The following is a 25,632-nucleotide window of genomic DNA, read 5'->3' as shown; positions in this document are numbered from 1 at the left end:
TCATTCAAATAATAAAATGTAAGACAATTTCTTGGCCCATGGTGAATAAGAAGCTGCTGATGGCTAAATTGAACAGATTTTCAGACTCTCCATGTTCATTTTTTTCCTTGTAATTCCTCTTCTCCATTTCTCTTATTTCCCTTGACAGGTTCTATCAAGACATATGAGCTTTTTCTAGAAATATGTATTTGAAAGAGGTATTTACTGTGTTTTAAGGATGATATTAGTTCTTTGGGGGAAAAAATAGGAAACTTGAAAATGATAAGCTGTATTTCCAAGCAACAAGTGTTACCCCTACTGTGTCATCCTAATGCATATTAATTTAAAATATAACATATCCTGGCCGGGTGTGGTGGCTCATGCCGGTAATCCCTGCACTTTGGGAGGCCAAGGCGGGCGGATCACAAGGTCATGAGATCGAGACCATCCTGGCTAATATGATGAAACCTTGTCTCTACTAAAAATACAAAAAATTAGCCGGGTGTGGTGGCAGGCACCTGTAGTCCCAGCTACTTGGGAGGCTGAGGCAGGAAAATGGTGTGAACCCGGGAGGCGGAGCTTGCAGTGAACCTAGATCGCGCCACTGCACTCCAGCCTGGGCGACACAGCGAGACTGCATCTCAAAAACAAAAAAAGAAAAGAAAAAGTATATATAACATATCCTAAGCTTTTGTAGTCATTGGTTAATGTATATGAAATAATGATGCGTCCTTTTGAGTACTGCAATTCAAGAATTTCCAGATAGCACTGAAGATAGAAACCTCTTTCCTTTATTATAGTAAGAGGATAGACTTTATGCTCTCAATGTATAGTTCCTTCCACCCAAAATTCTTCAGAACCATGGGTCATTTGACTTTCTTATAGCAATTTAGGGAGTATATCACTTGGCACATAATTAGTAATGCATAGGGATTCCAAATATGTATTTTGGGAGGAAATATAGTTTTCTGAGTTGAGTATACCATTTTCAACATGCAAACCCACTCTGACAAACTAAGCTAGGTAAATTGGCCATGTCAGGTCAGCTTGGCTGCCCTTGTGTTGTTTCAAATGCAGAACAATGTCCTAGTAATGCTATATTTTATTTCTACAGTCTCTATGCACTATAAAGGAAGGTGCTAAACAAGATTAATAACAACCGAAAAGTTAGTGCAGGATAAACCCACAAATAATTTAATTATTCCTTGTGGATTCATAATATAACCTTTATTGTGAAAATCACAACACAACAAAACAAATCTCAAACATGCATATATGATATGTGTGTGTGTGTGTGCGCGCGCGTGTGTGTGTGTGTAAAAATAAGAGTAAAGGAGTTGACTGGAATACAGATCCGTCTTATAGCTGGGAGGATCCATTTCTCTTTTGCTTCAGGAAAGATAGGTCTCCCTTGATTCTTTATGTTTTCTGTTTACCAGATTACGATTCCAGATGAGCTAAAGTCCTTGTTTTAATTAAGACAAGAAGGAGACAGTCAGAGTATTTCTTTTAAAATAAACTACAGTCCACTTTCTACATGAAAGGAATCAGGAGCCGGAAGACGAAAAGAATAGAACAGCAAAGGGAATAGGAAAATGTGTTGGATCATGCCACTGATTGTTACAAAAAATTAATTTGTTCTTTGTTGTGAATCTTTTCATCAGGAGAACCTCCATCATGCACAACATGATGTTTCCAGTGAATGTCCTCAAGGCAACAGGAATATAAATTCATTGTAGATCTAAGCAAATACTAATGCTGCAATTGAACAGGAGCAATCAACACAGGTCCAAACAATAACATTTAAACAAATAAGAAAGACCTTAGATCAAGAGGGGACATAATTAAAAGGCAACCTCTTGAGAAAAGAGAAAGTTTTGAGGTTAAAAAAATTCAGCCTCAATAGAAAGAAACATATTGAAACACGTAACCATATTTCAAAATAAGTCATCTTTAAAGAAAAATACTAGATCTTGTTTTTTACTCATTCACAATGGGATATTGAACCTGAGTCAACAGAAGATAGAAAGAGCTGTTTTATAGGATTTTCATTACAACTAGTTTGATTGTCTTTGTTCATGTTAACTTGTGAGATCTCAGGGTACAGATGATTTTTATCTTTATCTTTTTTTCAGAGAAGAAAATGGAAATGAAGAGACATACGATGAAATGTACTCAGGTGGTAGAGTTAGAGAGAAACTGGTTTTATAAGTCCTTGTCAAACATGATTTTCTACAAAATATTGTATGCTTTAAAGAAGCTAAAGCAACATAAAAATATTTTAAGGAGACAATTTCTCTTAAATATGATGTTATTTCTAAATTTTGGTGCCTTGTTTTGAAATCTGAGGTTGAATTAGTTTTTAGGAACATGTGGATCTCCCTGAGGAGTCTATTTTAGAAGTTTTCTTAAATTATTTTTTAAATTGTATTTTTGAAACAATTTTAGACATTAAAAGAGTTGCAAAAATAGTACAAAGAATTCCTTATACCCTTTATCCAGATTCTCCATGTGTTAACATCTTATATAACTACAGTTCATTGAAAAATCAGTGATTAACCTTGATACAATATTAATACTTAAATCTACAGACCAATTTCTCCAAATGACCAATAAATGTCCTTATAGTGACCCAGGATCCAATGCAGGGTCAGAGGATGCGTTTTGTTGTCGTGACTTCTTACTTTCGTTCAATCTGGAAGGGTTCCTCTGTTGACCATTTGTCTTTCATAACCTTGACACTTTGAAAGATTACTGGAGAGATAATACGTAAAATGTTTCTTAGTTTGACTTAGTTTGATGTTTTCTTATGATTATGCATTTTTGTAAGAGTACCACAGAAGCAACGCTGTGCCTTCTCAGCACATCCTGCTTGTCCTAGGCTGGGGATATCCATGTTTCATTATTGGTGAAGTTAAGGTGATGTCTAAAAGTTTCTCCACTTTAAAAGTTACCACATTTTGGTTTATGATTAATAAGTAACATATAGGGAGATACTTAAAAACTGTATAAATATTTTTTTTCTCATAAGGCCTTTGCCTAACATCTATAGTTAACTCTTGGCTGAAACAATTATTCCATTTCTTTCATTCCTTCTAGATTTATTAGTTGGAATTCTACTTTAAGGAAGACCTGTCTGTAACCTACTATTTGTTTTTATTTAAACTGTTTAATCAATAGTAACTCATGGCTTCCTGTTTTATTTTATGGGCAATAATCTAACAGTATCATTATTTTCCTTCTCAAATTGTTCTTCTGAAACAATTTTGAAAATCAATCCATCAGAAATGTCAGAAAAACAGGTTACAAAGGTAATTTGGTATGAGTTGATAAGATCTCTTTTAGAGTTAAGGTTCTATGCTATGGGTGTGTTCTCACATAGGAATGTGACTGAAATACAATTTACTACCTTTCCTTTCTTTGTCTCAGTTGCATTAATGAATCAGAGCTCATTACTGGATTTGAAAAATGTTTTTCTGAGCTGAAGTCTGATGATCTGCCCTTAGACCAAATCCTTTGTTAAAAAAATATTTATTTAAGTTTTATTTACATACCATACCTGTACATATTTTCACAGTACATGTGATAATTTGATACATTCATATAGTCAAAACAAGGTAATTGAAAAATCTATATCTTAAATATTTATCTTTTATTTATGCCAGGAACATTCAAATTATTATTTTCTAGCTGTTTTGAAATATATAATTAAATAATACTAACTTCAGTTATCCTACTAATCTATCCAATGCCAGGTCTTATTTTTTCTAAGTGCATATTTATACCCATTAATCAACCTCTCTTTATCCCCCCTTTGCCTTTCTCAGATTGTGGTAACCACCAACCTACTCCTTGTCTTCTAGGGATCCACTTTTTTAGCTCCCACATATAAGTGGCAATGTGCTTAGATTATTTCACTTAACTAGTGATCTCCAGTTCCATCCACATTGCTGCAAATAACATAATTTTATTTTTTATATCTGAATAATATTCCATTGTGTGTATACACAGATTTTCTTTATCCACTCACCCATTAATGGATACTTATGTTGATTCCATATCTTGGCTATTGTGAATAGTGCTAAACGTGGGAGCGCAGATACCTCTTTGATATAGTAATTTCCTTTCTCTTGGATATATACCCAGTAGTGAAATTGCTGCATTGTATTATAGCACTAATTTTAGATTTTTTGTTTTGTTTTAATTTTTTTGAGGAACATTTACACTGTTTTCCATAGCACTATTTTACATTCCCACCAACAGTGTACAATATTAGTAATTCCCCTTTCTTCATGTCCTCACCAGCATCTGTTATCCTCTGCCTTTTTGATAAAGAGTCACTCTAATTAAGTGAGCAGATACTTCATTGTGATTTTGACTTGTATTTCTCTTATGCTTAGTGATGCTGAGCATTTCTTCATATGTGTTGGCCATTTATATGTCTTATTTTGAGAAACATTTATTCACATCTTTTGCTTATTTTTTAATTGGATTACTTACTTTTTTGTTATTTAGTTGTTTGACCTCCTTATATATTCTTGTTATTAATCCCTTGTTAGATGGCTAATTTGTAAATACTATCTCCCATTCTGGGGGTTGTCTCTTTAGTTTGTTGATTGTTTCCTTTGCTGTGCAGATTTTTAGCTGAATGTGATTTCATTTGTTTATTTTTGTTTTTGTTGTCTGTGTTTTTGAGGTCTTACACAAAAGAATCTTTGATCAGACCAATGTCCTGGAACACTCCCCCAAAGTTTTCTTCTACTACTTTCATAGTTTGAGGCCTTAGATTTAAGTCTTTAATCCATTTTGATGTGATTTTTGTATTTGGTGAGAGGTAGTGATATAGTTTTATTTTTTCTCATTTGGTTATCTAGTTTTCTTAACATCATTTATTGAAAAGAGTGTCCTTTCCCCATTGTATGTTCTTGGTGCCTTTGTTGAAAATCAGTCGGCTTTAAATGCATGCATTTATATTCTAGTCCACTGGTCTATGTGTCTGTTTTTATTCCAGTACTATGCTGATTTGATGACTATAGCATTTTAGTATATTTTGAGGTCAGGTGTAGTGTGATGCCTCCAGCTTTGTTTTTTGCTTAGGATTTCCTTGGCACTCTAGCATTTTTGTGGGCCTATATAAATTTTAGGATTACTTTTTCTCTTTCTGGGAATAGTATAGTGGTGTTTTTGATAGGGATTGCATAGAATCTGTAATTGCTTTGGATACTATCGTCATTTTAATAGTACTAATTCTTCCAATCCACAAGCATGGAATATTCTTTCATTTTTTTTGTAATCTCTTCAATTTCTTTCATCAGTGTTTTATAGTTTTCTTTGTATAGATCTTTTACTTTTTGATTAAATTGATTCCTATACATTTTATATTCTTTGTAGCTGCTGTACATGAGACTGCTTTCTTGCTTTTTTTCCACATTGTTCGCTGATGGTATATATAAATGCTACTGATTTCTGTATGTTGATTTTGTATCTTGCAATTTTAAATTAATATATCAGTTCTAAGAGTATTTTATTGAAGTCTAGCTTTTTTAAACTCTAATATTATGTTGTCTGCATACAAAGCTAATTTGACTTCTTCCTTACAATTTGGATACCTTATTGCTTCCTTTTGCCTAATTGCTCTAGCCAGGACTTCCAGTACTATGTTAAATAAAAGTAGTAATTGAGGAAATGCTTTCATTTTTTTCCTATTGGGTATAATGTTGCCTGTGGGTTTGTTATGTATAACTTTTAGTGATTTGAGTATGTTCTTTCTATACTTGATTGAGGGTTTTTATCATAAAGGGATGTTGAATTTTATTGAATGCTTTGTCAGCATCTGTTGAAATGATCATATGGTTTCTGTTCTTGTGATGTATCATGTTTAGTGATTTACATATCTTGAACCATCCTTGCATCCCTGAGAAGAATCTCATTTGATCATGGTGAATGATCTTTTTAATATTTTGTTGAATTTGGTTTGCTAGTATTTTGTTGAGGATGTTTGCACCTGTGTTCATCAGTGATATTGGCATGTAGTTTCCTTTTTTTTTTTGAGATAGTGTCTCACTCTGTCGTTCAGGCTGGAGTGCAGTGGCACAATCTTGGCTTACTGCAATCTCCACCTCCTGGGTTCACGCCATTCTCCTGCTTCAGCTTCCCGAGTAGCTGGGACTACAGGCACCCACCACCACAACTGGCTACTTTTCTTTTTCTTTTTTTCTTTTTTATTTTTTTGTATTTTTAGTAGAGATGGGGTTTCACCATGTTAGCCAGGATGGTCTTGATCTCCTGACCTCGTGATGCCTCGGCTTCCCAAAATGCTGGAATTACAGGTGTAAGCCACCGTGCCCAGCTGTAGTTTCCTCTGTGTGTGTGTGTGTGTGTGTGTGTGTGTGTGTGTGTGTCCTTTTCTGGTTTTGGTATCAGGGTAATCTGGCTTCATAGAATGATTTAGGAAGTATTCCTTCCTCTTCAATTTTTTTGAAGAGCTTGAGTGGAATTGGTATTAGCTGTTCTTTAAATGTTTGGTGGAATTCAGTAGGAAAGCCATCAGGTCCTGGACTTTTCTTGCATGTGAGACTTTTTATTACTGCTTCAATCTCATTACTTGTTATTGGTTCGTTCAGATTTTCTATTTTCTACTTATTTTCTTTCTAGGCCAAATCTTTGAGCTCAGCTAGACTCTTCCCTTGCTCTGCTTTCTACTCTGCCTATCACTAGATCTTTTCACATACCTCTTCCTTATATTTCTTGAAAAAACCCAAACCAAAGAAAAACCTTTTAAGTTTCTTATTTATCAAAGGCATTCTTAAGTTGATGAATATTAAATTCATCAAAATATTAATTTTAAAAATTATTAATATCACTCCTCACTCATGTAGCTTTTCACAATGTACAGGCTCTCTTATTTAGGCTCTACTCAACCAGAATTTAAATGTAAATGGCAAGTTTCGTAAATTCAGATAACACAGATAGAGTGTGATAAAAAGGAAGGAAGACAGCCAACAAAAGGTGAGCTACTAAGCCAACAGCCAACAAAAGGTGAGCTACTAAGCCAACACCCAACAAAAGGTGAGCTACTAAGCCAACTGATGTGCTTTGGCTGTGTCCCTCCCCAAAATCTCATTTTGAGTTGTAGTTCCCACAATCCTCACGTGTTGTGGAAGGGACCAGGTAGAGATAATTGAATTATGGGGGCGGTTTTCCCCATCTTGTTCTCATGATAGTGAGTTAGTTCTCATGAGATCAGATGGTTTTATAAGGTGTTTCCCCTGCTGTTCGCTCTGCACTCCTCCTTGCCTGCTACCATGTAAGACATGCCTTTGCTCCTCCTCTGCCATGATTGTGAGGCCTCCCCATCCATGTGAAACTGTGAGTCCATTAAACCTCTTTTTCTTTATGAGTTACCCAGTCTTGGGTATGTCCTTATTAGCAGCCTAAGAATGGGCTAATATACCAACTAACATGGTACATAACTTGACCTAGATCCTGCTTGGAAACGCTGGAAATTGATCACCAAGCTTGATAGCACAGTTCATAGAAAACATGCAACATAATTATCCGACTTGAAGTATAAGGAAACTGGAATATTTATATACAGATTATTGCAGAACCATTGGTGGAGAGCTGCTCATGGAAGTGTTAGTTCGTCAGCACTCCACCTGTTCGGTATGTGCATGCACACATATAGGCAATGGAGCCTTCCACAGTTCCAGCATCCTCAGGTGCACAGCTTTAGACACTAGAAGTTGGGTGTTGGCCAAAGGACTCTGAGATACTCATTTCCAAGTTCTGCTGCATAGTTTATTCAATGCTAAAAGAGAATCATGCCAAGTAGCCAGAGTAGGTGTAATTTTTGTCTTATGAATTAAGCGAGGTTTGGAAAACCTAAGTGACAAACTTAAAGTCACATAGTATAACATATGTACATGAAGGATATAGTTAGACAATTAGAGAGCATAGGGAAAAATACAGTCTGTACTTCCATTTGCTAGAGATTGGAGTTATTAGTATCAGTTTGACCCTTACAGGAGAGAGATTTGCTGCTCAGCTTTCTGAAGTGAACTCTGGGACCTCTCAGCCACATGAAGTCTTCAGACTTAGTTCAAATTGCAAAATGGCATAAACCATTCCCATTTCTCAGTGGTTTACGTTTGGCTGCTCTGCTCAATTGATACCACAGAAAAATGACCCATATTTCATTTCTTGCTGACTTACCTGCACATTAGGCAGTTTCTATTAAAGTCCTAATGTACCAAAGCAAGGTAAATGGATGATCAGGAGGTTGTTATATACAGCTCAAAGCTTCCACAGAGTCATCCACCTTGAGACATAGTCAGGCTAATTCTTTGAATCTAAAAAATAAGAAATACCTGCGTTAATTCGACACTAAAAATAAAGCAAGTGTTCCATATTTTTAATAGAGATAAATGCAGTTACAGATCTAAGAAACAATAACAATAACTAGTGAGAAGTCAAAATGCTCTGATAATGTATCTATAATTTATTCATTCAGCCTTTCATTCATAATTTTTCTATTGAATCTCTTTTATGTGCTTGACTTTGTGCTAAGTATCAATGCTACAAAAATAAGTATCACAGTCTCTGTTTTTATGGAACTCATGCTCATAGATAAGTGTGGATTCAAAAACTTTACTGGAAGCTGGAAACATTTAGATGCAATATATAATGTAGTCTACAATAGAATATATGATGATAAAAATGAAAGTGAAATAACAGACTGGGACCAGATTGTGAAGAGCCTTGACTGTGATGACAGGGCTGTGATGATAAGAACTCACTGAAATTTACTTTCCAACAGTAGAATGACTCAAGTATCAATAGCACGAAAATGAAGAAAATAATTTACCACAAAGAAAACTATGTAACCTGCTTCTTGAGTATTATTCTCCATTTTAAAGAAATGCCAAGTTATTAAAAACAACCTCTTAGGACTATATCAGCCACTGATCACGTTTGAATATCTTTGACTTGCTTATTTTCCTAGAGAAGACATCCATTGCTTACTGATATTTTATCCATGGCTCTGGCCCACCTTCAGAGGGCATTCAAGAAATCAATGGAAAGATATGGGAAATGTTATAAGCTATAGATACTTCTATTGGTTAGACTTCAGAAATTTTTTCAAAGGAGATTTATGAGTATGTATCTCAAGATTTTATTCTATTGGCTCTGTGCTTACAATAAAAATATGAGATGAGAATGTCTTAGAAATATAACACCAACAGCAAATTATTATTGAGGTTTTGTTGTGAGATACAATTGTGAATAACATGAGTAGACTCATTACCATCTTCACCTGGGAACTGGAGAGATGGTGAAACAGAGCTGCATCATGAAAAGAGCATGAAGCCCCTGAAATTGATAAGGAAATTAAGTAAAGTTTCAGCATACAAAATCATGTACAAAAATCAGTAGCATTGTTATACACCAGCAGCATTCTAGCTGACAAACAAATCCAGAACACATCTCATTTACAATAGCTACAAAGCAAATTAAATACCTAGGAATCCATCTAACCTAGGAGGTGAATGACCTCTACAAGGAGAACTACAAAGAACTGTTGAAAGAGATCAGAGACAACACAAATAAACAGAAAATATTCCATGCACATTGAATAGAAGAGTCAATATAGTTAAAATGGTCATACTTGCCCAAGGCAATTTACAGATCAATACTATTCCTATTAAAAGACCAATGTCATTTTTCACAGAATTAGAAAAATCTATTGAAAGTCACTGGGAACCAAAAAAGTGCCTGAATAACCAAAGCAATCCGAAACAAAAAGAACGAAGCTGGAGACATCATACTACTTGACTCCAAACTATATTACAAGACTACAGTAATAAAAATAGTATAGTACTGGTACAAACATAGACACATAGAACAGTGGAACAGAATAGAGAACCCAGAAATAAACCTGCATGCCTTAAACCTTCTGATCTTTTGCAAAATCAACAACGACAAAAGCAACAGGAAAAGTACTTCCTATTCAATAAATGGTGTTGGGAAGAATGAAAATGGACCTCTACTTTCCACTATCTATGAAAATTAACTGAAGATGGATTAAAGATTTAAATGTAAAACCTAACACTATAAAAATCCTAGAAGAAGACGTAGGAAATACCGTTCTCAACGTAGGCTTTGGCAAAGAAGTTATGGCTAAATCCCCAAAAGTAATTGCAATAAACCAGAAATTGACAAATGGGATCTAATTAAACTAAAGAGCTCCTGCGCAGCAAAAGAAATTGCTAACAGAGTAAACAGACAGCCTACAGAATGGGAGAAAATATTTGTACACTATGAGTGTGACAATGATCTAATAGCCTGAATCTACAAGGCACTTAAATCAACAAGCAAAAAACAATCCAATTAGAAAATGGGCAAAGGACATAAACAGATACTTCTCAAAAGAATATATACAGCTTGCTAACAAACATATGAAAAAAATGTTCAACATCCCTAATCATCAAAGAAATGCAAATCAAAACCACAATGAGATACCATCTCATACCAGTCAGAATGGCTATTATTAAAAAGTCAAGACACAACAGATGTGTGATACTGCAGAGGAAAGGGAATGCTTATACATTGAGGGTGGGAATAAAAATGAGTTCAGCCACTGTAGAGAGCAATTTGGAAATATTTCAGGGAACATAAAAATAGAATTGTCATTTGACTCAACAATCCCACTCCTGGGTAGGTACCCAAATGAAAATAATTCATTCTGTCTTAAAGACATATGCACCTGTATGCTCACTGTAGCACTATTCACAATAGCAAAAACGTGTAATCAACCTAAATGCCCATCAGCAGTAGGTTGAATAAAGAAGATGTCATACATATGCACCATGGAATACTATGTAGCCATATAAAACAACAAAATCATGTCCTTTGCAGAAACATGATGGAGCTGGAGGCCATTATCCTAAACAACATAACACAGGAACCAAAAACTAAGTACTGCATGTTCTCACTTACAAGTAGAAGCTAAACATTGAATACACTTGATTGTAAAGATGAGAACAATAGACACTGGGCATCATTATATGGGAGGGAGGAAGGGGGGCATGGGCTGAAGAACCACCTATTAGGGCCTATGTGTATAGCCTGGGTGACAGGATTTTGGGATCCCAAGGCACAGCATCATGCAATTTACCCGTATAACAACCTACATGTGTACCCTCTAATCTGTAATAAAAGTTGAAATTTTTTTAAAAAGAAAAGAGCATGGGACTTGCAGAAGAGAATGTCAAATTAACAATGGCAAAAGTGCCTAACCCTGCCTGATCTTAATTCTTCATTTGTAAACTGGAGATAATATAGTCACTTTTTTATTGCCCTCAATACTTACCCTGCTGTATTCAAGTATGTATCTATTTTTGAAAATTTATGACATAGGTCTGTGTTTATTGACTTTCCGTCTCCCCCATTAAAATACAATTTCTACCCATGCAGGAATATTATTAGTCTTGGGTACTGTGAGAAGTAGAATAATGGTCCCTCACAGATGTCCATGTTCTAATCTTCAGAAACATTGAATATATTACATTATATGGCAAATGATAATTAATGTACCGAATTGAATTAAGTTTGCTATCAGCTAACCTTAATTTAGGGACATGATCGAGATTATCCAGGTCCTTAAATAGAGAGATGGCAGTGTGAGGACTCAGCTGGGTATTGCTGACTTTGAAGATTAAGGAATGGGTCTATAGGCCAGGGAATGTGTGGGTGATTTCCAGGAGTAGGAAAGAGCAAGAAAATCGATTCTCCCTAGAAACTTCATTAGGACCACTGATCTGCTGACATGTTGGGTTTAACTAGCTGAGACCCATTTCAGACTTCTGACTTCCAGAAATGAACAATAATAAATTTGTATTGTTTTAAGCCATTAAGTTTGTAGCAATTTTTTAAACCAGCAGTGGAAAACTAATATGAACTGAAACACAGCAAAGACTAAATGTCTGGGTGAGTCTGTGCAGGCATATTTTATAAAGAATAAAAACACAATCACTTAAAATACTGTCACAATTTAAGAGGGTATTACATGGAGGCCTAGACAACATCACTGAGAGAAATTCATTTTCCAAGATGTACAGTAACTCTAATCAATGCCATCTCTATATTGTTATTTTCTCTCCCCATCACTGCCATTCTCTTCTTTCTGTTTTCCCTCATGTCATCATCACATTTTAGTATTCAATGCATTTAGGATTGAATAATAAATACTAATCACCAAGACACTCAATAATGTTATTTTATCACGTACTTAAGGCTAAGCACTGCAAGATAAAATGAACAGAAAATAATCAAACATAGGCACAAGGTGAGCCCAGAACATTTTTTCATGCCACAAAATAATAGATTATTTAATGAATGATGGAGATATATTAAAAATATACTTCAGCTAGTTTGAAGGGGCTCTAACTAGCCAAATCTGGGACAATTGGAACATATAAATAAAAATGCCAACTAATAAATATAGGATTATTGATGGTGTTAAACTCATACATAAATGCTAAAATTAGTGAGTAAAAGTTTCATTAAAGAATACCTATAATCTCATGGTACAGTCCCACAAATTAGTTACTAATTACAAAGAAAAAATTAATACAGGTATACCTCATTTTATTGCATTTCATTTTTAAAATCGTACTTTGTAGATATTGCATTTTTCACAAATTGAAGGTTTACGGCAACTGTGTTGGCAAATCTATTGGTACCATTTCCAACAGTATGTACTCTGTAACTCTATGTACATTTTGGTAATTCTCACACTATTTCAAAGTTTTTCATTATTATATTTGTTATGGTGATCTGTGATCAGTAATCTTCAAGGTTACTATTGTAATTGCTTTGGGGTGCTAAGAAATGCACCCATATGAGATGGTAAAATTAATCAATAAATGTTGTGGTGTTCTGACTGCTCCACTGATTGTCTGTTTCTCTGTCTCTCTCCTACTTTTTTGGCCTCCCTATTCCAGGAAATACAACCATATTGAAATTAAGCTAGTTAATAACCCTAAAATAGCATCTAAGTGTTCAAGTGTTAAAGTTCAAGACACACATCTTGCACTTTAAATCAAAAGCTAAAAATAATTCAGCTTAGTGAGGAAGACATGTTGAAAGCCACCATAGACTGAAAGATAGGCATCTAGATGTGACCAAATAGATAGCAAAGGTGTGAATGAAAAAACATTCTTCAAGGAAATTAAAAGTGCTATTCCAGTAAACACTCAAATGATAAGACAGTAAAACAGCCTTATTGCTGATATGAAGAAAGTTTTTCTGCTCCAAACAGATCAAACCAGCCACGATATTCCCTTAAGCCAAAGCCTATTCCAAAGTAAGGACCTAACTCTTTTCAAGTCTATGAAGACTGAGAGAGGTAAGAAAGCTGCAGAAGAAAAGTTTGAAGCTATCAGAAATTGATTCACGATGATGAAGGAAAGAAACCATCTCTCTAACATAAAAAAACAAGGTGAAGCACCAAGTGTTGATGAAGAAGCTGCTGCAAGTTATCCAGCAGATGTAGATAAGACCATTGTTGAAGGTACTACACTAAACAAGCTATTTTTGATGCAGATGAAACAACCTTCTATTCAAAGAAGATGTCATCTAAGACTTGCATAGCTGGAGAGGAGAAATCGATGCCTGGGTTTGATGAAAAGCTTCAAAATATAGACTGATTCTCTTTCTAGGAGCTAATGCCACTGGTGACTAAGTTGAAGCCAATGCTTATTGACCATTTAACAAATCCTAGGGTGCTTAACAATTATGCTACATCTACTCTGCCTGTGTTCTCTAAATGAAACAACAAAGCCAGGATCACAGCACATCTGTTTACATCATGGCTTACTAAATATTTCAACCCACTGTTGAGAACCACTGCTCAGAAAAAAAATAATTCTTTTCAAAACATTCCTGCTTATTGACAGTGGACATAGTCACCCAAGAGTTTGGATGGAGATGTACAGAGAGATTACTCTTGTATTTATGCCCACTAACACGTCAGTTCTGCAGCCCATGGGTCCAGAAGTAATTCTGACTTTCAAGTCTTACCATTTAAGAAATACATTTCATAAGGCTATAGCTGCTATAGATAGTGATTCCTTTATGGATCTAGGAAAAGCAAATTGAAAACATTCTGGAAAGGCTTTATCATTCTAGATGCCTTAAATAACATTTGTGATTTATAAGAGGAGTTCAAAGTATTAACATAAAGATAGTTTGGAAGAAGCTGATTCCAACCCTTACGGAATATTTTCAATGGTTCAAAACTTCAGTGGAGGAAATCACTGCAGATGATTATAGCAAGGGAAATAGAAATGGAAGTAACAGCAAAAGAAGTAGAATTAGAAGTAAAGCCTGAAGATGCTACTGAATTGCTACAATTTCATGACAGATATTGAAAGGATGAGGAGTTACTTACTTATAAATATGCAAAGAAAGTGTTCTCTTGCATTGGAATCTGTTTCTGGTGAATATGCTATAAACATGGTTGAAATGACAACGAAGATCTTGGAATATTATATAAACCTGCTTAATTAAACAGTGGCAGTGGTTAAGATACTCACTCTTATTTTGAAAGAGGTTCTACTTGGGTAAAATGCTATCAAACAGCATACCATGCCACAGAGAAATGTTTTGTGAAAGGAAGAGTCAATTGAAGTGGCAAACTTCAATGTTGTCTTACTTTAAGAAATTGCCACAGCCACCCAGTCTTCAATAACCACCACTCTGATCAGTCAGCCAGCATCATCATCAAGGCAAGAACCTCCACCAGCAAAAAAAATTATGACTTGCTGAAGGCTCAGATGATTATTAGTATTCTTTATCAATACAGTATTTTTAATTTAAATATTTACATAGCTTTTTAGGCATAGTGCTATTGCACACTTAATAGACTACAAGATAGTGTAAAGATAACATTTATATACACTGAAACCAAACATTGCACTTAATTTTGTTGCATTATTCACTCTTTATCTGGTAGTCTGCAATTGAGCCTGAGATATATCTGGGGTGTCTATAATATGGTGGAGAAATTCCAGTGCAGAAAACCACCCTAACAAGAAAACTAAATGTAAGGGTCAAGGGGTGGCTCAAGCCTGTAATCCCAGTATTTTGGGAATGAGACAAGTGGATCACGAGGTCAGGAGATCGAGACCATCCTGCCAACAATGAAACCCCGCCTCTACTAAGAAATACAAAAATAGCCGGGCGCAGGTGGCAGCCTGTAGTCCCAGCTACTCGGGAGGCTGAGCTCGAGAATGGCGGAACCGAGTATGGAGCTTGCAGTGAGCTGAGATCCCGCCACTGCACTCCAGCCTGGGCGACAGCGCCGACTCCGGCCTCAAAAAAAAAAAAAAAAAAAAAAAAGAAACTAAATGTATTATCACTAAATTTGGGGAAAAAATATCATGTGCCTCTTGATAAGCTGCACTGAGAAGGAAATAACATCATTTCTGAGGTATTCCTGCCCAAAATATATAAAACCTGAATAATATCATGGAGATATATTAGATAAACCCAAACTGAAAGAAATGCTATAGAAAAACTGGCCTGTATTCTTTCAAAATATTAGACCAAAGAAATTTTTCAAATGAAAGGAATCTAAGAAGAGATGACAAAAAAATGCAACGTGTGATTCTGAATTGAGTCCTGAATCAAGGAACAAGAGGCATAAAGGGTATTATATTATTAAGCAACTGACAAAATTTGAATAGGACTGGGGATTAATTAATATTAAATCAATATTAAATGTCCTGATTTACATAATTGCAATGTGAGTGAATAAAAGATTATCTTTATTCTTAGGCAATACATACCAAAATGGTTATAGATAAAGGGATATAGATAAATATGCATTTACACCTTAGTATCAAATGGGATGAAATTTAAAACTAGGTGAATGTAGGTAAATGATATACAAGAGTTCATTTTATTCTTGCAACTTTCTTGTATATTTAAAATTACATCAAAATTTTAAGTTATAAGTAATAGCAATTAGTTCAGGTTTTATGCCTTCCAGAGAAGCTGACAACACCAGGTATTGATGAATACATAGAAACACTGGAGGCAGTACTTAAATTGCTACAACTGCATTGAAGAAAAAGTGATATTATATCTAGTAACTTGATGATCTTTATACCTGTGGTAGGCTGAATGCTGTCCCATTAATTATTTCTACATTCTAATCTGTTGAACATGTGAATGTGTTACTTTAAATGGCAGGAGGGTCTTTGAAACATGATTAAGTTAAAGATCTTGAGCTGGAGAGATAATCCTGAATTATGTAAATGGGCCCAATGTCGTATAGGAGTCTCTTCAAAGGGTGGTAGGAGTGTCAGAGTCAAAGAAGGAGATGTGATAACACAAGTAAATGGTCAGTATCAGAGAGACTTGAAGATCCTACACTGCTGGCTTTGAAGATGGAGAAGTGGACCAGGAACAAAGGAGTACAGGCAGCCCCCAGAAAGTGGACAAAGTAAGCAAACAGATCCTTCCCTCGACCCTCTGGAGTAAGTGTGGCCCCGCAGTCCCCTTGATTTAGGCCCAGTGAAACCCACTTCAGACCCTGGCCTGCAGAACTCTAATATAATAAATTTTCATTATTCAAAGCTACTAACTTTGTGGTAATTTGTTACAACAGCAATAGGAAACTAATGTAACAGCTTATGTTACTTAAAATACTTAAAAGACTTATGGCCAGTGTTTCTATTTCTAGGTATAGGGTTTACAGAAACTCTCATTTATGTGGCCAAAACATTTAGACATAGTTTGTAATAGAAATATTGGCACCATGGAATGCCCACCAATGGGGAAATAGTCTAGTCATCTGATGAAACACCAAATGACTGAATCAGGAAAAATGTCAGCATAGATAAATCACAAAAATACAATGTTAAGTGAAACAAAACAAAGATTTGCTCTTTAAAATGTAGGTTCAAAAGGATATCATATATGTAAATTCTTAAAACATTAAAAGCATTACTCTCTATTAAGGATGCTTGTATATACAAAAATGTATTTTTATAGCATGAAATCATATATGGACAGCATACATATCCAGTGAAGTGTCACATCTGAAAGAAGGGTAGTGAAATTGAGGAAAAAATATCCAAAGGTTCAACCAAATAAATGTAACAATTAGTAAGACTTGCTTAATGAATGTGGCCAGTGAGGAGAGAGAAGTCAGTTAGACTCTGGCATTTTTAACTCAAAAAATGGAATATTTGTTGATAACTAAGCAAGAGTGGGAATAAAGAAGAGCATGTTTTGGGGAGAAAGTATTTTTTTTTTTTTTTATTTCAGTCACTAAAGTTTGAGCATTTTCTGTAAGATATTTACAAGGGGTGATAGAGGGCTGTATAAAAGTTGCTGGAACTTTCTTGAACAAAAGCATGGACTCCAGAAAATATGTGGGGTGTCAGAAAGGAAGACAGAGTGCTTGCTGCTATTGCGTTGTTTGGCTATAGCACAGCTTACATGCAACAGAGGGGGATTAAAATGCTCTCAGAATGTAATTTGGGTATCAAGTCTTTTAAGGGCTGTAAACTTTAAGCCTGAGACCTATGATTCTGGAACCAGGAATTTTTCACTACCACACAAATCTTAGGCTATTATGTTAATTTGCACCATAAGACACTTCTAAATGTTCAATTTGCTGAGAAAATGATTAAAATTGCTTCCAGGTACAATTTTTTTATTTAAAAATCTTTTATTCTTTTCTTTTTTGCCTTAGAACACTGCAGAAAAATGTGTTCATAAACTTCAAGACCTTTTAAGATATCAAACAGATTTTTAAAGTCAATGAATAATAATGAAAATGGCCTAAGAGGCTTTCTGCTCTATCTTTCTGCCAGCATATTGTTGTTCATATTAATAGACTTTGCTGCATGTTATCTACTTTGGCTTAACCATCCACTAGGGATAAAACTATTGAAGTAATTTGCAGTTTCTTCCCGCGTCAAGTCATCACCGTGGGTCAGATCAATTTCTGTTATTTTCATAGTAAATTCTTCTTTCTGTTACATTTAGCCTATATAGATCTTGGCTTAGCTCCTAAAAGAGAAAGCGATTTCTTCCTCTCCTTAAGGCATATTCATTTCATCTTTCTGTATACTTTCTAGATAGTTCGTTATCAAATTATATGATACTATACAGACCCAGCAATGTAAATATTTATTTATAAATTAATCTTCTTGTGACTCCCTCCCACCATACCCATTGTGCTGCACAAGAAGAGCCTAGGATATCACCAAGATATTGCCTTCTCTGTTTCTTCTCATTTATTGGTATTTGGTTCAAGAAATAGTGCTAGCCACTTATTTATATAATATAAAAATAACAGTTACTTAAGAAAGAATTTAAAATCTTTTTTAACTGCCAAACAAAAATTATGGTGATATTGGTTTGAATCTGTGTTCCTACCCAAATCTCACATCAAATTGTAATCTCCAGTGTTGGAAATGGAGCCCAGGAGGGAGTGACTAGATCATGAGGACTGTTTCCCATGATTGGTTTATCACCATCCTCTTGATATTGTCCTCATAGTGGTGAGTGAGTTCTCACAAAATTAGGTTGTTTTAAAGTGTGTAGCACCTTCCCCACCTTCTCTCTTGCTCCTGCCAGGTAACATACCTGTTTCTCCTTTGTCTTCTGCTATAATTGGAAGCTTCCTGGGACCTCCCCAGGAGCAGAAGCTTCTATGTTTCCTGTATAGCCTGCAAAACCATAAGCCAATTAAAACTCTTTTCTTATTACCCAACCTAAAGTATTTATTTATAGCAAAGGGAGAATGGCCAAATATATATGGCTTTTTCGATTTTCAGTTTAAAACTATGTTTAGGATTTGTGTGTGTTTGTGTGTGTGTGAATGTGGAAGAATCATCTTTGTATGCTAGGACTCTAGTTGCCTGGGAAAACAATGTTGGCCAGAAGCAGTTACTGTACATACTGTGTTTAAGTCACCAGTATTCTTATCTACAAAAAAATCCTACCTAATTCAGGGTGTATTTAGGGTTTACTAGTCCTTTGCACAAATCAAATTAAAAGCAAAATGGGATTCTTATAGGAAAAAAGGGAAATGTGAAGGAGAAGGTCAAACTAGATAAGAAAGGAAGAAGAAGTATTTGTGACCATCTTTAGAGCACTGTTTCTCTGAGACTTGAATACTTGATTCCAACTAATTTCCCATTGTCATAACAATGCACTATTTATGAGCTGAATCCCAATTCATCCTTGCTCATGCCTCTGGCATGTTTTTATCTCTAATGTATAGCATCTGTCAATATATTATCATTCCATGAGTGTCTTCTTTATTTTCCCTTCCAGGTCATTTCTAATGGAATGCTACCCATGTTAAGTGCAACCCTGTTTGTCTTCTAAAAAAATATTGGTGTTGTTTCCCCAAGTGAAACTACAAAGAATAAAAACAAGGCCAGTATGCTTAGATTCTTTTAAATTAAAATGTCCTGAGCCATATACTGAGAAATGTAAAATAATCCAAATTAAAAATATATGAATTATCCCTTCCCTCCATTAATGTGCCAATTCCGTCAACAGAAGCAATTATATAGGTTTTGTTTACGTGTTCCTTATTAACCTACATATATCTCATTCATTCCTCATTATGCAGTGAGTATTTGCAGGATTTCTTCAGTGATGTTTTTCTAATATTTAACTGATTATTAAAAATAAAATTTAGCAGATGTTAACATTTCAATTCTAAGTAATTTAGGTCAACATTAGTTGTAAATATTAATACACAAATATCTCAAACATGTTGCAGGTCCAGTTCAAGACCACCACAATAAAATGAATATCACAATAAAGTGACTCACACAAATTTTTTGGTTTTGCAGTGGATATAAAAGTTATGTGTATACTATAGTGTAGAGTAGACTATTAACTATGTAAAAGCATTATGTCTAAAATATATACCTATCTTAATTAAAAATACTTTATTGCTGAAAAATGCTGATGATCATCTGAGCCTTCACTTTTGCTGGTAGAGGATCTTGCCTTGATGTTGATGGCTTCAGACTGATCAGAGTGGTGGTTGCTGAAAGCTGAAGTGGCTGTGGCAATTTCTTAAAATAAGACTAATAAATTTTGCTACATGGAATCACTCTCCCTTTCACAAAAGATTTTTCTGTGGCATATGATGCTGTTTGATAGCATTTTACTCACAGTAGAACTTTTTTCAAAACTGAAGTCAATCTTCTCATATCCTGCTGCTGCTTTGTCAAGTAGGTTTATATTATATTCTAAGTGTTTCATTGTCATTTCAGCAATGTTCACAGCATTTCACCAGGAGTAGATTTCATCTAAATAAATCACTTTCTATGTTCATCCATAGAAGCAACTCCTCATCTGTTCAAATTTTATTATGAGATTGCAGCAATTCACTCACATCTTTAGGCTCTATTTCTAATTCTAGTTCTGTTGCTATTTCCACCATATTTACAGTGACTTCCTCCACTGAAGTCTTGAACCCCTGAAAGTCATCCACGAGGGTTGAAAACGACTTCTTCCATGTGCCTCTTAATGTTGATATCTAAACATTGTTCATGAATCAAAAATGTTCTTTATGGCATCTAGAATAATAAATGCTTTCTAAAAAGTTTTCAATTTAGTTTTTCTAGATTCATAAAGGAATAACTGTCTATGGTAGCTATATAGCCTTATGAAATGTATTTTTTAAAAAATAAGACTTGAAAGTCAAAATTACTTCTGTATCCATGGGCTTCAGAATGGGAGTGTATTAGTAAGCATGAAAACGACAGTAATCTCCTTGTATATCTCCGTCAGAACTCTTGGGTGAACATTGACAAAGAGCAGTAATGTTTTGAAAGAAATTCTTTTTTCTGAACAGTGAGTCTCAATGGTTGGTAAAAAATATTTAGTAAACCATTATGTAAACAGATGTACTGTGATCCTGGCTTTGCTTCATTTAGAGAATACAGGCAAAGTAGTCTTGGCATAACCGTTAAGAGCTGTAGGATTTTGGAATGTTCAATAAGCATTGAACCTCAACTTAAAGTCACAAGATGCATTAGGCCCCAGGAAGAGAGTCATTCTATACTTTGAAGTTTTGCATCAAACCCAGGTATCAATTTCTTCTCTGTGGCTATGCAAGTCCTAGATGGCATCTTCTTTGAGTAGAGGGCTGCTTCATCTACATTGAACATATCTTGTGTAGTGTAGTCAGCTTCAACAATTGCCTAGCTAGGTCATTTCCATAATTTTCTGCAGCTTCTACATCAGTATTTGCTTCACCACCTTGCACTTTTATGTTATAGAGATGGCTTATTTTCTTAAAGCTCATGAACAAATTTCTTCTAGCTTCCAACTTTTCTTTTATGGCTTTCTCACTTCTCTCAGACTTCATAGAATTGAAAAGAGTTAAAAAAAAAAAAAAAAGAATTGAAAAGAGTTGAACCTACTGGCAAGATGGCCGAATAGGAACAGCTCCAGTCTCCAACTCCCAGCGCGAGCGACACAGAAGACCGGTGATTTCTGCATTTTCAACTGAGGTACTGGGTTCATCTCACTGGGGAGTGCCGGACGATCCGTGCTGGTCAGCTGCTGCAGCCCGACCAGCGACAGCTGAAGCAGGGCGAGGCATCGCCTTACCTGGGAAGTGCGAGGGGGGAAGGGAATCCCTTTTCCTAGCCAGGGGAACTGAGACACACAACACCTGGAAAATCGGGTAACTCCTACCCCAATACTGCGCTTTAAGCAAACAGGCACATCAGGAGATCATATCCCACACCTGGCCGGGAGGGTCCCACGCCCACAGAGCCTCCCTCATTGTTAGCACAGCAGTCTGTGATATACCGGCAAGGCAGCAGCGAGGCTGGGGGAGGGGCGCCCACCATTGCTGAGGCTTAAGTAGGTAAACAAAGCTGCTGGGAAGCTCGAACTGGGTGGAGCTCACAGCAGCTCAAGGAAACCTGCCTGTCTCTGTAGACTCCACCTCTGGGGACAGGGCACAGTAAACAATAGCAAAAGCAGCAGAAACCTCTGCAGACGCAAATGACTCTGTCTGACAGCTTTGAAGAGAGCGGTGGATCTCCCAACATGGAGGTTGAGATCTGAGAAGGGACAGACTGCCTGCTCAAGTGGGTCCCTGACCCCTGAGTAGCCTAACTGGGAGACATCCCCCACTAGGGGCAGTCTGACACCCCACAACTCACAGGGTGGAGTACACCCCTGAGAGGAAGCTTCCAAAGCAAGAATCAGACAGGTACACTCGCTGTTCAGAAATATTCTATCTTCTGCAGCCTCTGCTGCTGATACCCAGGCAAACAGGGTCTGGAGTGGACCTCAAGCAATCTCCAACAGACCTACAGCTGAGGGTCCTGACTGTTAGAAGGAAAACTATCAAACAGGAAGGACACCTACACCAAAACCCCATCAGTACATCACCATCATCAAAGACCAGAGGCAGATAAAACCACAAAGATGGGGAAAAAGCAGGGCAGAAAAGATGGAAATTCAAAAAATAAGAGCGCATCTCCCCCGGCAAAGGAGCGCAGCTCATCGCCAGCAATGGATCAAAGCTGGACGGAGAATGACTTTGACGAGATGAGAGAAGAAGGCTTCAGTCCATCAAATTTCTCAGAGCTAAAGGAGCAATTACGTACCCAGCACAAAAAAACTAAAAATCTTGAAAAAAAAGTGGAAGAATTGATGGCTAGAGTAATTAATGCAGAGAAGGTCCTAAATGAAATGAAAGAGATGAAAACCATGACACGAGAAATACGTGACAAATGCACAAGCTTCAGTAACCGACTCGATCAACTGGAAGAAAGAGTATCAGCGATTGAGGATCCAATGAACGAAATGAAGCGAGAAGAGAAACCAAAAGAAAAAAGAAGAAAAAGAAATGAACAAAGCCTGCAAGAAGTATGGGATTATGTAAAAAGACCAAATCTACGTCTGATTGGGGTGCCTGAAAGTGAGGGGGAAAATGGAACCAAGTTGGAAAACACTCTTCAGGATATCATCCAGGAGAACTTCCCCAACCTAGTAGGGCAGGCCAACATTCAAATCCAGGAAATACAGAGAACGCCACAAAGATACTCCTCGAGAAGAGCAACTCCAAGACACATAATTGCCAGATTCACCAAAGTTGAAATGAAGGAAAAAATCTTAAGGGCAGCCAGAGAGAAAGGTCGGGTTACCCACAAAGGGAAGCCCATCAGACTCACAGCAGATCTCTCGGCAGAAACTCTCCAAGCCAGAAGAGAGTGGGGGCCAATATTCAACATTCTTAAAGAAAAGAATTTTAAACCCAGAATTTCATATCCAGCCAAACTAAGTTTCATAAGTGAAGGAGAAATAAAATCCTTTACAGATAAGCAAATGCTTAGAGATTTTGTCACCACCAGGCCTGCCTTACAAGAGACCCTGAAGGAAGCACTAAACATGGAAAGGAACAACCGGTACCAGCCATTGCAAAAACATGCCAAAATGTAAAGACCATCGAGGCTAGGAAGAAACTGCATCAACTAACGAGCAAAATAACCAGTTAATATCATAATGGCAGGATCAAGTTCACACATAACAATCTTAACCTTAAATGTAAATGGACTAAATGCTCCAATTAAGAGACACAGACTGGCAAACTGGATAAAGAGTCAAGACCCATCAGTCTGCTGTATTCAGGAGACCCATCTCACACGCAGAGACATACATAGGCTCAAAATAAAGGGATGGAGGAAGATTTACCAAGCAAATGGAGAACAAAAAAAAGCGGGGGTTGCAATACTAGTCTCTGATAAAACAGACTTTAAACCATCAAAGATCAAAAGAGACAAAGAAGGCCATTACATAATGGTAAAGGGATCAATTCAACAGGAAGAGCTAACTCTCCTAAATATATATGCACCCAATACAGGAGCACCCAGATTCATAAAGCAAGTCCTTAGAGACTTACAAAGAGACTTAGACTCCCATACAATAATAATGGGAGACTTCAACACTCCACTGTCAACATTAGACAGATCAACGAGACAGAAAGTTAACAAGGATATCCAGGAATTGAACTCATCTCTGCAGCAAGCAGACCTAATAGACATCTATAGAACTCTCCACCCCAAATCAACAGAATATACATTCTTCTCAGCACCACATCGTACTTGCTCCAAAGTTGACCACATAATTGGAAGTGAAGCACTCCTCAGCAAATGTACAAGAACAGAAATTATAACAAACTGTCTCTCAGACCACAGTGCAATCAAACTAGAACTCAGGACTAAGAAACTCAATCAAAACCACTCAACTACATGGAAACTGAACAACCTGCTCCTGAATGACTACTGGGTACATAACGAAATGAAGGCAGAAATAAAGATGTTCTTTGAAACCAATCAGAACAAAGATACAACATACCAGAATCTCTGGGACACATTTAAAGCAGTGTGTAGAGGGAAATTTATAGCACTAAATGCCCACAAGAGAAAGCAGGAAAGATCTAAAATTGACAGTCTAACATCGCAATTAAAAGAACTAGAGAAGCAAGAGCAAACACATTCAAAAGCTAGCAGAAGGCAAGAAATAACTAAGATCAGAGCAGAACTGAAGGAGATAGAGACACAAAAAACCCTCCAAAAAATCAATGAATCCAGGAGTTGGTTTTTTGAAAAGATCAACAAAATTGACAGACCACTAGCAAGACTAATAAAGAAGAAAAGAGAGAAGAATCACATTGACGCAATGAAAAATGATAAAGGGGATATCACCACCAACCCCACAGAAATACAAACTACCATCAGAGAATACTATAAACACCTCTATGCAAATAAACTGGAAAATCTAGAAGAAATGGATAATTTCCTGGACACTTACACTCTTCCAAGACTAAACCAGGAAGAAGTTGAATCCCTGAATAGACCAATAGTAGGCTCTGAAATTGAGGCAATACTTAATAGCCTACCAACCAAAAAAAGTCCAGGACCAGATGGATTCACAGCTGAATTCTACCAGAGGTATAAGGAGGAGCTGGTACCATTCCTTCTGAAACTATTCCAATCAATAGAAAAAGAGGGAATCCTCCCTAACTCATTTTATGAGGCCAACATCATCCTGATACCAAAGCCTGGCAGAGACACAGCAAAAAAAGAGAATTTTAGACCAATATCCCTGATGAACATCGATGCAAAAATCCTCAATAAAATACTGGCAAACCGGATTCAGCAACACATCAAAAACTTATCCACCATGATCAAGTGGGCTTCATCTTTGGGATGCAAGGCTGGTTCAACATTCGCAAATCAATAAACATAATCCAGCATATAAACAGAACCAAAGACAAGAACCACATGATTATCTCAATAGATGCAGAAAAGGCTTTTGACAAAATTCAACAGCCCTTCATGCTAAAAACGCTCAATAAATTCGGTATTGATGGAACGTACCTCTAAATAATAAGAGCTATTTATGACAAACCCACAGCCAATATCATACTGAATGGGCAAAAACTGGAAAAATTCCCTTTGAAAACTGGCACAAGACAGGGATGCCCTCTCTCACCACTCCTATTCAACATAGTGTTGGAAGTTCTGGCTAGGGCAATTAGGCAAGAGAAAGAAATCAAGGGTATTCAGTTAGGAAAAGAAG

At 36.3% G+C, this 25,632-nt stretch overlaps 1 long non-coding RNA gene across 1 annotated transcript; it reads right to left on the bottom strand.

Annotated features, from left to right (window-relative positions):
* Positions 1 to 588: 588 nt before the first annotated feature.
* On the bottom strand, positions 589 to 21,403 carry LOC116271989. The gene is made up of 3 exons (XR_004180720.1): positions 18,646 to 21,403; positions 8,194 to 8,330; positions 589 to 2,733 (listed from the first exon to the last, which is right to left on the bottom strand). It is a non-coding gene; the product is annotated as an uncharacterized LOC116271989 (long non-coding RNA).
* Positions 21,404 to 25,632: the final 4,229 nt, after the last annotated feature.

This window comes from Papio anubis, chromosome X (assembly GCF_008728515.1).
Source record: "Papio anubis isolate 15944 chromosome X, Panubis1.0, whole genome shotgun sequence".
NCBI lineage: Eukaryota > Metazoa > Chordata > Mammalia > Primates > Cercopithecidae > Papio > Papio anubis.
The sequence above is the reverse complement of the archived record's forward strand: the minus strand, read 5'-3'. Positions and strand labels throughout refer to the sequence as shown.